The following is a 10,053-nucleotide window of genomic DNA, read 5'->3' as shown; positions in this document are numbered from 1 at the left end:
CTCATTTGAGATGAAGGTGCACTTCAGGAATCTTGACTCCCAGGACAGGTTTCTTTCCCCTCCTTCATCTAAATCCAAGACTCTTTACTATAATGTCATGACCACGTGTTGGGTTTTTCCTGGGTAAATATGATACCTAGGCTCAGGATACTTTGATGATAAAGATCTTGCAATTTGGCAGGAAGAGCCTCAGATTAGAGGCCATGGTTGGAGATAGACCTGGGAGCGAAGACCTAGGCCCAATGGAACCAACTCCTGGAGGTTAAGATGCAGCAGCTCAGATCTCCGGATGATATCAAGGGCTACCAGACACAGAGCAGAGGCTGTGCTGGTCTCTGAGCTCAAGTAATACACCCTCACCAGTGGCTTTGGCAATTTAGCCTATGATGGACTTCACTTGGAGACTCTTAAATGAACAGCAGAATAGCACTCAGCTCAGAGAATTGAGACCTTGTGAGAGAAACAGGGCATAGAATCTAAGATCTGTAACCCTATGTGCAGAGAGACCTGCCCAACTATGAGATATCTGGTTTTTCAAAGAAACCTCCCAGAAAAATAGGTATTTATATTGGGCTGGGGTTCTCTTCCCTCCCATTCGTATTATTCTTGGTATTCCCTGAATATTCAAAATAACTTTTCTGATATTGTGTTTGGGAACAGGCAAGAGCCTCAGCTGAGCTTCCCAACCACATCAACTTTCACACCTCCAATGCTATTTTTAAAGCATTACTAAATGCTATAATAATTAGCATTTATCAACTGCCTAATAAATACCACCTTTTATAAATGTATCCTAATTGTTTTAGGTTAATTCTTACAAGATTTTTATGAATTAAAGAATAATGCCATCCCATTTAGCAGATGAGAAAATTGAGGCAGGGAGGTGTGTGGGGCAGCAGGGAAAACTCTGCTTTATGTAGTCATTTGAAGACCCTGATCTTTCTGCATTATAGCCCCATAACACACAGCTGCTATGGTCACCCTGGAATCTGGAATCTTGCAGAAGATTCTATGTCAGGCTCACATCATTTTCATTGGCCAGAATCCAATCACATGACCCCAACTTAACTGCAAGGGATGCTGGACAATGTAGTCCAGTCATGCGGCTAGCAGGAAAATGAAAGGGGTTTGGTGAAAGCTTGCTCTAGGTCCCAGACTTGGCAAATGATAGAGGATTTAACTCACACAGTCTGGCTTCCAAGCCCACACCCTTAACCACTGTACTCTGTAAGTTCTGATTGCTGAAAATTTCATATTAAACATCGCAGTTTTGCTAGGATATTTCCCCGATGACTCCTCTAGGATAGACAACCTAAGGTTGACTATCCCATGGTGTTCATGGAGGGCACATTTACCTAAAATCTGCATCTTCCACTGTTGCAGATTCCCTCTATTCTCAGTTTATGTTTTCTTCTTATTCTGTATACTCACTGTTTTGTGGATGCACCTCTAACATTGTCCTTTATCCCTCACCTATTTTGAAGACTCTCAGGTAATTTTATCATTCCTTTCAGAGCACAGCATGAGTGCCTCATCTCAAAGATACCATAGGATGATAATCTACCAGGAGTCGCATGAAATGGAGAAAACGCAGCTTATTTCTCTCTGAAAATAGGAGCGATTCCTCATTATGAAACTATTAGGATTGTGTGGGGCACACATGAAACTGTGCCCCCAAAAGCTAAATAAACTAGTAGCTAACAGAAATTATTGAGGTTGTAGGATGGCAGATAAGGAAAGAAACAACTTGCTGAAGCACCGAAATCCCACTTTTGAGATGAAAGAACTGACGGAAATCAGATGGAACCAATATGGATGACTGGAGTTTGCACAGGACGAGCTTACTGACATCACAGCCTGAATTTTCACTGCATGGTTCATACTAACTTCCCCTGCATTTGCACGAGTTAGCATAAAAAGATAATTGTGCATGCCCAAGGACTTTCCAGACCTCCCCTTTCCTTCCACCAATTACCTACTAATCTCAGAATCCACCCTGTGAACCTTTTCTAATAAAAACTAGCACAGGTTTGAGCTTCACTCCTGCCTCCTTGTGAGTCAACTTGCAGTATAAAGCTTTCTTCTCAGAAACCCAGAGTCATATTTCTGGCTTTCACCACACTGGACAGTGAGCCCCTTTTGCTGTATAACTCACATGGGCACCTTTCTCTCTCCCCTATATTTCTTTCTGCCTCTATTAGTCACAGTCTACTGACTGATGTACCAACCCCCAAATGACAGTGGTTTTCATCAATAAAGGTTTATTTCTTCTTTGCATTACAATCCCAAGTGTGGGGGGTGGTGGGAAAACCTCTGCTGTATGTAGTCATTTGAAGATCCTGGTCTTTCTGTATTATGGCCTCATAACACACAGCTGCTATGGTCACCCTGAAATCTGGAATCTTGTAGAAAGTTCTACTGCCAGACTCACATCATTTTCATTGGCCAGAACCCAGTCACATGACTCCAACCTAACTGCAAGGGATGCTGGGCAATATAGTCCAGCTGTGTGGCTAGCAGGAAAATGAAAGGGGTTTGGTGAATCCATTGTACCTGCCATCACCCAGACTAAATACCTGCTTTCTCATCCAGTAATTATTATACTCCCTTGTCTCAATTAAGGGTCTTCACCCATGGATGGTTCATTTTATGGGTAGATATGACTCCTTGGCATAAGGCTCAGTGGACTTGGCCTGTGAGCCAGCTCCAAGCAGCTGCCTGTTTTTGTCGTGTCCAGCTGTCAGGGATTGAGTGGGCAAGTACTGTGGGCTACAGACACCAAGCTCCACCCTGAATTCCCCTCTACTCCCAGAAGCTCCATCCCAGCTGGCAGGCTCACAGCACTGCAGCCCAGCATTTGCAGCGGTGAATAACATGGAAATAGCAGATGGGGTGGGGAAAGCAAGAGTTTTCTCTTTTGTACTTACATCTGCAGTTTTGCCTCTTCTTCCACAAAGTCTAAAATACACACTAACTGGTCCTTTACGAGAAAGTGTTTCTAAACCTCTGTCATGGAGAGACAATTTTCATCTTTGGAAATTGGAAACTCTTACCCTTATTTTGTTGGCTAGTTTCCTGCCTTGAAGTTTGTCCTGGGGTAAAGTGTGGGAATGTCAGAGGCTTCTGAAGGAACCCCTAATCCACTTTTACTGACAAATAAAATGAATAGTTTCAGTCCTGTTTGGGCACTGTTGGTAACTGCCTGATTGAAACTGGATTTCTATTAATCCAGACACTCTAGGCCAAAAAAAAAAATCATATAATTGATGCACTTAATTTTAATTTCATCACACACACATACAGCCATATCATTGCCAGAATGAATACTATTCATTCAAAGCAGCCAAGAGTAGAAAAGGAGAAACACCCACAACAAAATTTACACACTTTTATTTAAATTTACAATAAGATTAACTAGTTTCTCACATTTCTTAATGGTTGGAACAAAAAAAGAGAGGAAGGGGCAAAAAATTAGTTGTTTCAGTTAATGTGTGAATAGTTGGTATTTCTGTTTCAGAATGACTTGTGCAAATTTGGGGAATGGTGAGAAGTGGTAATATTTAAAAAATTAAGAAGGAAAACTTACCTTCATCCACACATTTGGAAATGCAGACTCCACTTACTATTCTCATAATTATTACCAATATGTAGTGTTTGTCAGATCCCAGTAATGGGACAGGCAAAAGAAAGAAGTTGCTCTGAGAATAGTAGCTACCATGGAGTTTGGTATTTTACTGAGCCAGGTGAGTCTGAGGATATATATAAAATACTTTCGAACCTGAAACAGGAATGCTGAGTTGAAGGACCTTCTGCAAATCAGATCAGGATAGAATCAACCCAAGTGTATGGTTGTTAGTTCATTTCCCTTCCTCTCTTCTTTCTGTCTTTGTTTTCTTTTCTTTTTTCTTTTAAAACAATGTAACACACAGGTAGCCACGGGTTTGGTTGATCCTACTCCTTAGTTTGGACCCTAACACGATCGTTCCTGCCAGGCCCTTTCGTTTTTTACCCCTCTCTCCTCTATCATCACCCCTTCCTTGTGGAGGTACCCATGTGCTTGACGTATGCCCTGAATCTTTGCATAGTGTATAATTATGATTTGTCTATACATGTGTTTTAAATTCACAAATATCGCACTGTGACCTAGATCTATATTCCCCTTAGTATTATATTTTAAAGAGTCCTCTGTGCTTCGCCTGGTAGCTCTGGTTTATTGTTCCTATTGGTTTCCATGAATGAGCTTCTGTTTCCTTCTCCTCTCTCTTTCCACCCGCCTTCCCACAGTGGTCCGTGTCCCGGTAACAGCTCATTCCACTTTGTTCGTATAGCTGTCGCCTTCAAGGGTGGCTTCAGTGCATACAGAAGACTATCTGTGACTCCTTGCCTTTTAAATTAGTAATCAAAATATTCAAGTCAATAAAATACCAAACTTAAGATTTTCCATAAGTGGTTATGTTCAGCTTACAAGTCTTAATATTTCTATTTGCAAATCTATTTGAAAAAAATTTTAAGAGAATTTTGAAAGCTTTAACTAAATTTCTTTAAATAGCTTAAACTGTATTTGTAAATTAAATATGTCTACTATCTTGTTAAGCAATTCATATGCTATTTAATAAGCAAAATGATCTTAAGTATTTAAACAAACCTAGAAATATAATAAATAAATGTTGTTTTTACATTCTATTATTGATTCTGTATTTAGATAAATTTCTTATGCTTTTCAACTTAAAGACAAAAGTCAAAACTTGATTTCTAAATTGCATTTTAACTGGAAAAGAAAGATGAATCTGTAACCTAATATGACAAATTGTCTTAACAATTACAAATGTTTTAAGTACAAAGAATTCCCCAATTACTCCTTACCTTAGCAAATAAATAAAATATATAGATTTGGTATAATAATAAAATATATAGATTTGGTATAATTTATCATCTGTTTTGTTGATTCTAAACTTTCCTGAGCTTAAAGAGATAATAAGGAAATCATTTTAATATTTCCAGAAAATTGGCATTACTATCCCAGGCCAATTGAAATTTATTCTTCAAAAACGTTACCTCCTCAATGGGATTCAATGAGCTAGAGATGACAGATTTTCAGCTGGGAGCAGCAGATACACTGGGTGATTTTCTCACCCCCTGGACTGCCTTGTTAGGCCTTTTAAAGGTTTTATTTGTCCCTGTTTCAAAGCGCAATGACCTTACAGGACAACGTCCTGGATATCAGTCCTATGTTCACCAGTTCTGACTGGAGTCAGACCTGCTCAGTTGGTTCAGCCCTTCGTGAGACTGATGTATTAGCTACCGATTTTCTTCTGCACATTTTCCATATTCTTTTCTTCCTGGCAGGGCACTGATCTCCCAGAGACTGAGAAAAGCACGTTGGCATTCTGCACAGTTTTTGTGTTTCCGTCTGGCTCTTTCGTTTTAGGGTCTAATGCCATCAAGGACACACACCTTCCAGTATTCCTGCCTCAATGCTCAATTAATTGAATTAGCTCTGCTGAGGCCACCCTAGTTCACGTTTACTGACAAGTCAAATACATATTTTCAGTCTTGTTTGGGCACTGTTGATAATTGCCTGATTGCAACTGGACTTCTATTAATCCAGGCTCTTTGGGACAAAAAAATCATACAGTTGATACAACTAATTCTAATTTCATTGCACGCACATACAGTCATAAAAAATAGTCATTCCGTGCATTCAGGAGTAGAAAAGGAGGAACGCTCACAACCAAATTTAGGTGGTTTTTTAAAAAATATACATAAAGACTTAGAAAAAACTTTTAGGTCTTTGAACATTCAGTACCAAATTCAGTTCCACATTCATTAAATTTTCTTAGAGAAATTAAATGACATTTTAAAATGGCTCTTCTTGTCTTATTACTTAATAAATCCTAAATAACAGACAGAACACATAAAATGTCAGTTATTATAAAATGTATTACTATAGTTCCATTTCAACATATTCTAAACATCATACAATTGACACCATTAATTTTGTCACACTTACACACCACCATGTGATTAACAGAATAAGTAAAATTTGCACACACAGTCTCAGGGAGACACACACACAAATACCCCACACTTATTTCAATAAAAGTAACTTATTAAAGTCTCTCTTTTGAATCCTTTTTTTCCTTTGTATATAATTCACTCACCATCTTTCATTAACCCAACTTATTTCAATAATTCATTGCTGTGAGTTTTGTTTTTAAAGCTTAAGATTTGAACAATTGGGCTCATAAAAGTCTTTTATTAAATTTATCTGCCCCTTTAGCATTCCTATTGATATTTAAAATGTATTCTTGGTTTCCAGCAATATCAGCAAATTTCTGCCACCTTCTGAATTTATTTTTGCCTCAAGGCTTAGAACCAGCCAGTCTCCAATGAGTCCTGGATTCTTCCAGCTGAGTTAGTTTTAGAAACCAGGATCTCGAGATCCAAAGGGCATTCTGTCCAATGGGTTTCTGTTATTCTTTGGCAGTGTTTAGATATTGATTTTGGTTAAAGGTTGACCTTGATAATTCAGATTTAAGATACTAGATTTATACCCAACTCTTCTTTATTGCTTACGGTTTTCTCAGCCACCAGGCCTCTCTCTGACTTCAGCTACCATCCTCTTATTCCTGTATGGTTCCTTGGCCTCTGCCTGCCTTCTGCATGAGCCTGTTTCCTGAGCGTTGGCTCGTTTGTTGATTGATTAGTTGGCTGGCTGTTTGTTGTCTCAGCCAACTGGTCTTCTCAATCCACACACTCTCCTTTGATATCTCACCCACTTTTATGACTTTTTTTGTTTGTTCGTTTCAGCTACTCTCCCTAGGCTGACGACTGCCACATCCTTCCCGAGGCCGACTTTCCTCTGAGATTCAGATGTGTGTCACCAACTAGAGAGCAGACTTGGAATTCAAAAAAAAAATCTTTCAGTAAGTAGAGATATTTTCCTTCATGTAGACAAATGATCACTTTGATGGAAATCCTTTGCTTACTCAAACCTTTGTATTGCTAGAAGAAGAGATTTTTGAAAACCCTAGTAAAGTCCAAAAGAAAGAAAAGAAGGAAGGAAGCAGAAGGAATTAAGGGGAAGGAAGTGTTCAATAGGATGACCCACTAAAACACCATTTCAATGCCCTTTCCAGTGAGAAAAGCTGATGCTGAAATTGTAATGTTTCGTTACACAGGAAGCCACAAATCCAAATTCAAACTCAATGATAAAGTGTTTTCTGGGCAAATTACTTAAACTCTCTAATCTTCAGTTTTCTTTTCTATAAAGTGATGATGCTAACATATGTGAAGTTATAAAACAAATATGAATAAACCTAACAAAACAACAAAACACCTGGCCCTTAGCATGAAACATACCTTTTTTTAAGGTAATCAGGGAATGAATTCATTGTTGACATACACCTGGGAAGTGGGTGTATGGCCCTCTTCAGAACTGGATGTTGCTCTGATGAGTTTAAAACCTTAAAATGGCCGTTAAGAAAGATTGGTAATGAGATGTAACTAAAAGTGAATGGCAGTTTTGATAGTCCAAAATGTAAAGGCTGTATTACTTATGATTATCTCAAAATAGTACATTTAATCAGTGTACTTTAGCCCCTAAGATATTATAAATGCAAAAATATTTCCTTTATGTGTACTGACAAGGCTAAATATTAGAAAAATGGTTTTTAAAATCAGAGTTGACCCATACAATTAGTTTTTTTTCTTTTTTCATGATCACATAAATAATAGTCTGGGTGCTACCAGGTGATTGAAATCAAAACTAGAACATCCTCACAATTAGACCCTTTGTTCTACCTCCTACAAATCTGGAAAAATAGTAGGAAGGGCTAATTTTTCCATTGAGTAGTGAATCTGTGAAAATGCATTGTCTTTCAAGTTTCTACTGCTAAAGTTTGAATTTAGCAAAAGGGGGATTTAGATAAATGAATAAGGATACGCAGGGAAACGTCCTTAAACACAGTTCAGAAAGCATTAGTTTATGGAGTTTGCTTCAAGAATGCTCTACTGCCCAGTCCTCAGCCCCTTGCTGCAACTGCAGTCCTAGGCTGTGCTAGACACAGTCAGGGAGTCGAGATCTGTGGAACATGTGACATTCATGGAATAATAGAAGTGAATGTCAGATTTAAACTTCAGTCAATAGCCAGTATCAATCCTCATGGATATTTCTGAGAAGAGAAAGTTTTTACTTTCTCTATGAGGGTAGTAAAAGACCCTGAATGAGAAAAAATGAATTCCCAGTGGGGTCTTTGTTTTCCAGTGGAGGGGCTTCTTCTATATGCCTCTTTCTGCTTGCTTTGACTTTGGTCGTATGGAAGAGGGATGAGGCAGGACTTCCAGGAGATCCTTCAATCAACCCCTGGTGATGTCACAGCTAAACGTGGAGCATTGCACCAGGGAGGGTCCTTCGAAAGCTCAGAGAATGGCAGATGATACAAACACCTGTGTCTGTAGAGGGGAAAGGTAAGGCAGGCAAACGTGAGCAGAGATTCTGGGTAACACACCCCTGAGAGGCTTTCAATATTAAAACAAGTAAATCACAAAAAGATTAAAATATGTATTTTCTACCTGTGAAACCAAAATAGAAAATGAAATTGAGGATTAATTTAAAAAGTACCAAACCTGAGAAGGTTTTATTTTCATTGCTTTTCCCTTTTTGGAAAGCTTTCTCTGAACATAATATTGAACTTAAGGCTTAGCACCGTTAAGTTCAGTTTTTAGAAATGATAATTGTATCACCTAAAATATTGAAAAGTAGAAAGATCTGGGAAAAAACCTACATATAAAGGGCACAAAATCTGGAGTCTGAGGGTCTCCCGTGTTGATTTAAGATTCATTTCATAAAGAGTTGCTTAATGAGGATAATTCCTCACCAGGGACTTGGTTAAATTAGATTAGTTACCAGAGATGGAGTAAACACTTAGGATACATCTCAGCTAACATTGGTTTCACTGACATTGAGAAAAATGCTAACACTGGGAGCAGACGGCTATTGATTCTGTCTCTGCCACTAAGGCTTTGTCACCAGTTACAGCACACTGTTGTGTCGTTTTCTGTTCTCCCAGCAATAAGCCATCCCCTGGTAGGTTAAATTCCAAGAGTAAATACAGATAAAACCCAAACTAATCTACTGTTGTATAACTGCAAAATTAAATGAATTAAAGAGAACCTCAAGCAACATGTGTAAACTTATCTCATTCCTCCCCGGCATCTGTCCATGCTCCTGGGATCTCAAAACCTAGACTAAGTTTAGTCTAAATGAACATGCCTTCTCTCTCAACTGCCTTGCACAGTGCCTCTTGCATAGTTGTTTGGTGCAGAGTTAATGAGTGAATAAATGAATGACTTAAATATCTTTAATCGAGGTACTAGCTGATTTTTATGGAGCATTTAGTATAAGTCAGATACTGTTCTGCTGTTGAGCAAATATTGTCTTATTTCATTAGCACAAGAATTTTGGAGAGTGTAACAAAGTAGGCTCTATTCATGCTATGTACAGCAGCTACTGAGCACAGAGACATAATAAATGAACAAGGGGTTATGAAGCATTACCATATGCACTTTGTCTTACAGATTGTTAATACTTGAATTAAAAGGAGGAAGGTCATTAGACAGAAACTGTTGCTAAAAGTGACAAGCAACTTAGCAATGCACATTAGGAGCAAAAATTATAATTTATGCTATATATTTTTCTATGCAGGCAAACTTGAGATAGAAGGAAAAACAAATGGCTTAAAATAAAACAAAATCCTTGAAAAGTGTAAGTCTCTGACTTCAGATGTAACTTCAGTATGAACCAGCTGCAGAGCTGCATCCTGGGGCCCAGTGGAGTGGGGAGGTTCACAGTGGATTGCTATTATTGTGTGAGTTGGGATGAATTCACACTTGTATCTCATAAGGCAGGAACTTCCTCACCTAAAGAAAATAATAAGTGAATTCATATCCTTGTAAAAATGAGAGTAAGTATACCCAATAAGCAACACAGATGCCATGGTATTTTATGGCAACTATGTAAGTGTATATTAAGTGGCTTAAATCTTCAGGCAA

The 10,053-nt window shown here is 38.4% G+C and overlaps 1 long non-coding RNA gene across 1 annotated transcript; it reads left to right on the top strand.

The window, feature by feature from the left end:
* Positions 1 to 2,482: 2,482 nt before the first annotated feature.
* LOC108281714 lies at positions 2,483 to 9,767 on the top strand. The gene is made up of 5 exons (XR_001816084.1): positions 2,483 to 2,591; positions 2,738 to 2,865; positions 6,811 to 6,926; positions 8,267 to 8,368; positions 9,580 to 9,767. It is a non-coding gene; the product is annotated as an uncharacterized LOC108281714 (long non-coding RNA).
* The last annotated feature ends 286 nt before the right edge of the window (positions 9,768 to 10,053 follow it).

The sequence above is a fragment of the Cebus imitator genome, unplaced genomic scaffold (assembly GCF_001604975.1).
Source record: "Cebus imitator isolate Cc_AM_T3 unplaced genomic scaffold, Cebus_imitator-1.0 Scaffold230, whole genome shotgun sequence".
Lineage (NCBI taxonomy): Eukaryota > Metazoa > Chordata > Mammalia > Primates > Cebidae > Cebus > Cebus imitator.
Note: the sequence above shows the minus strand (reverse complement) of the source record. Positions and strands in the feature narration are given on the sequence as shown.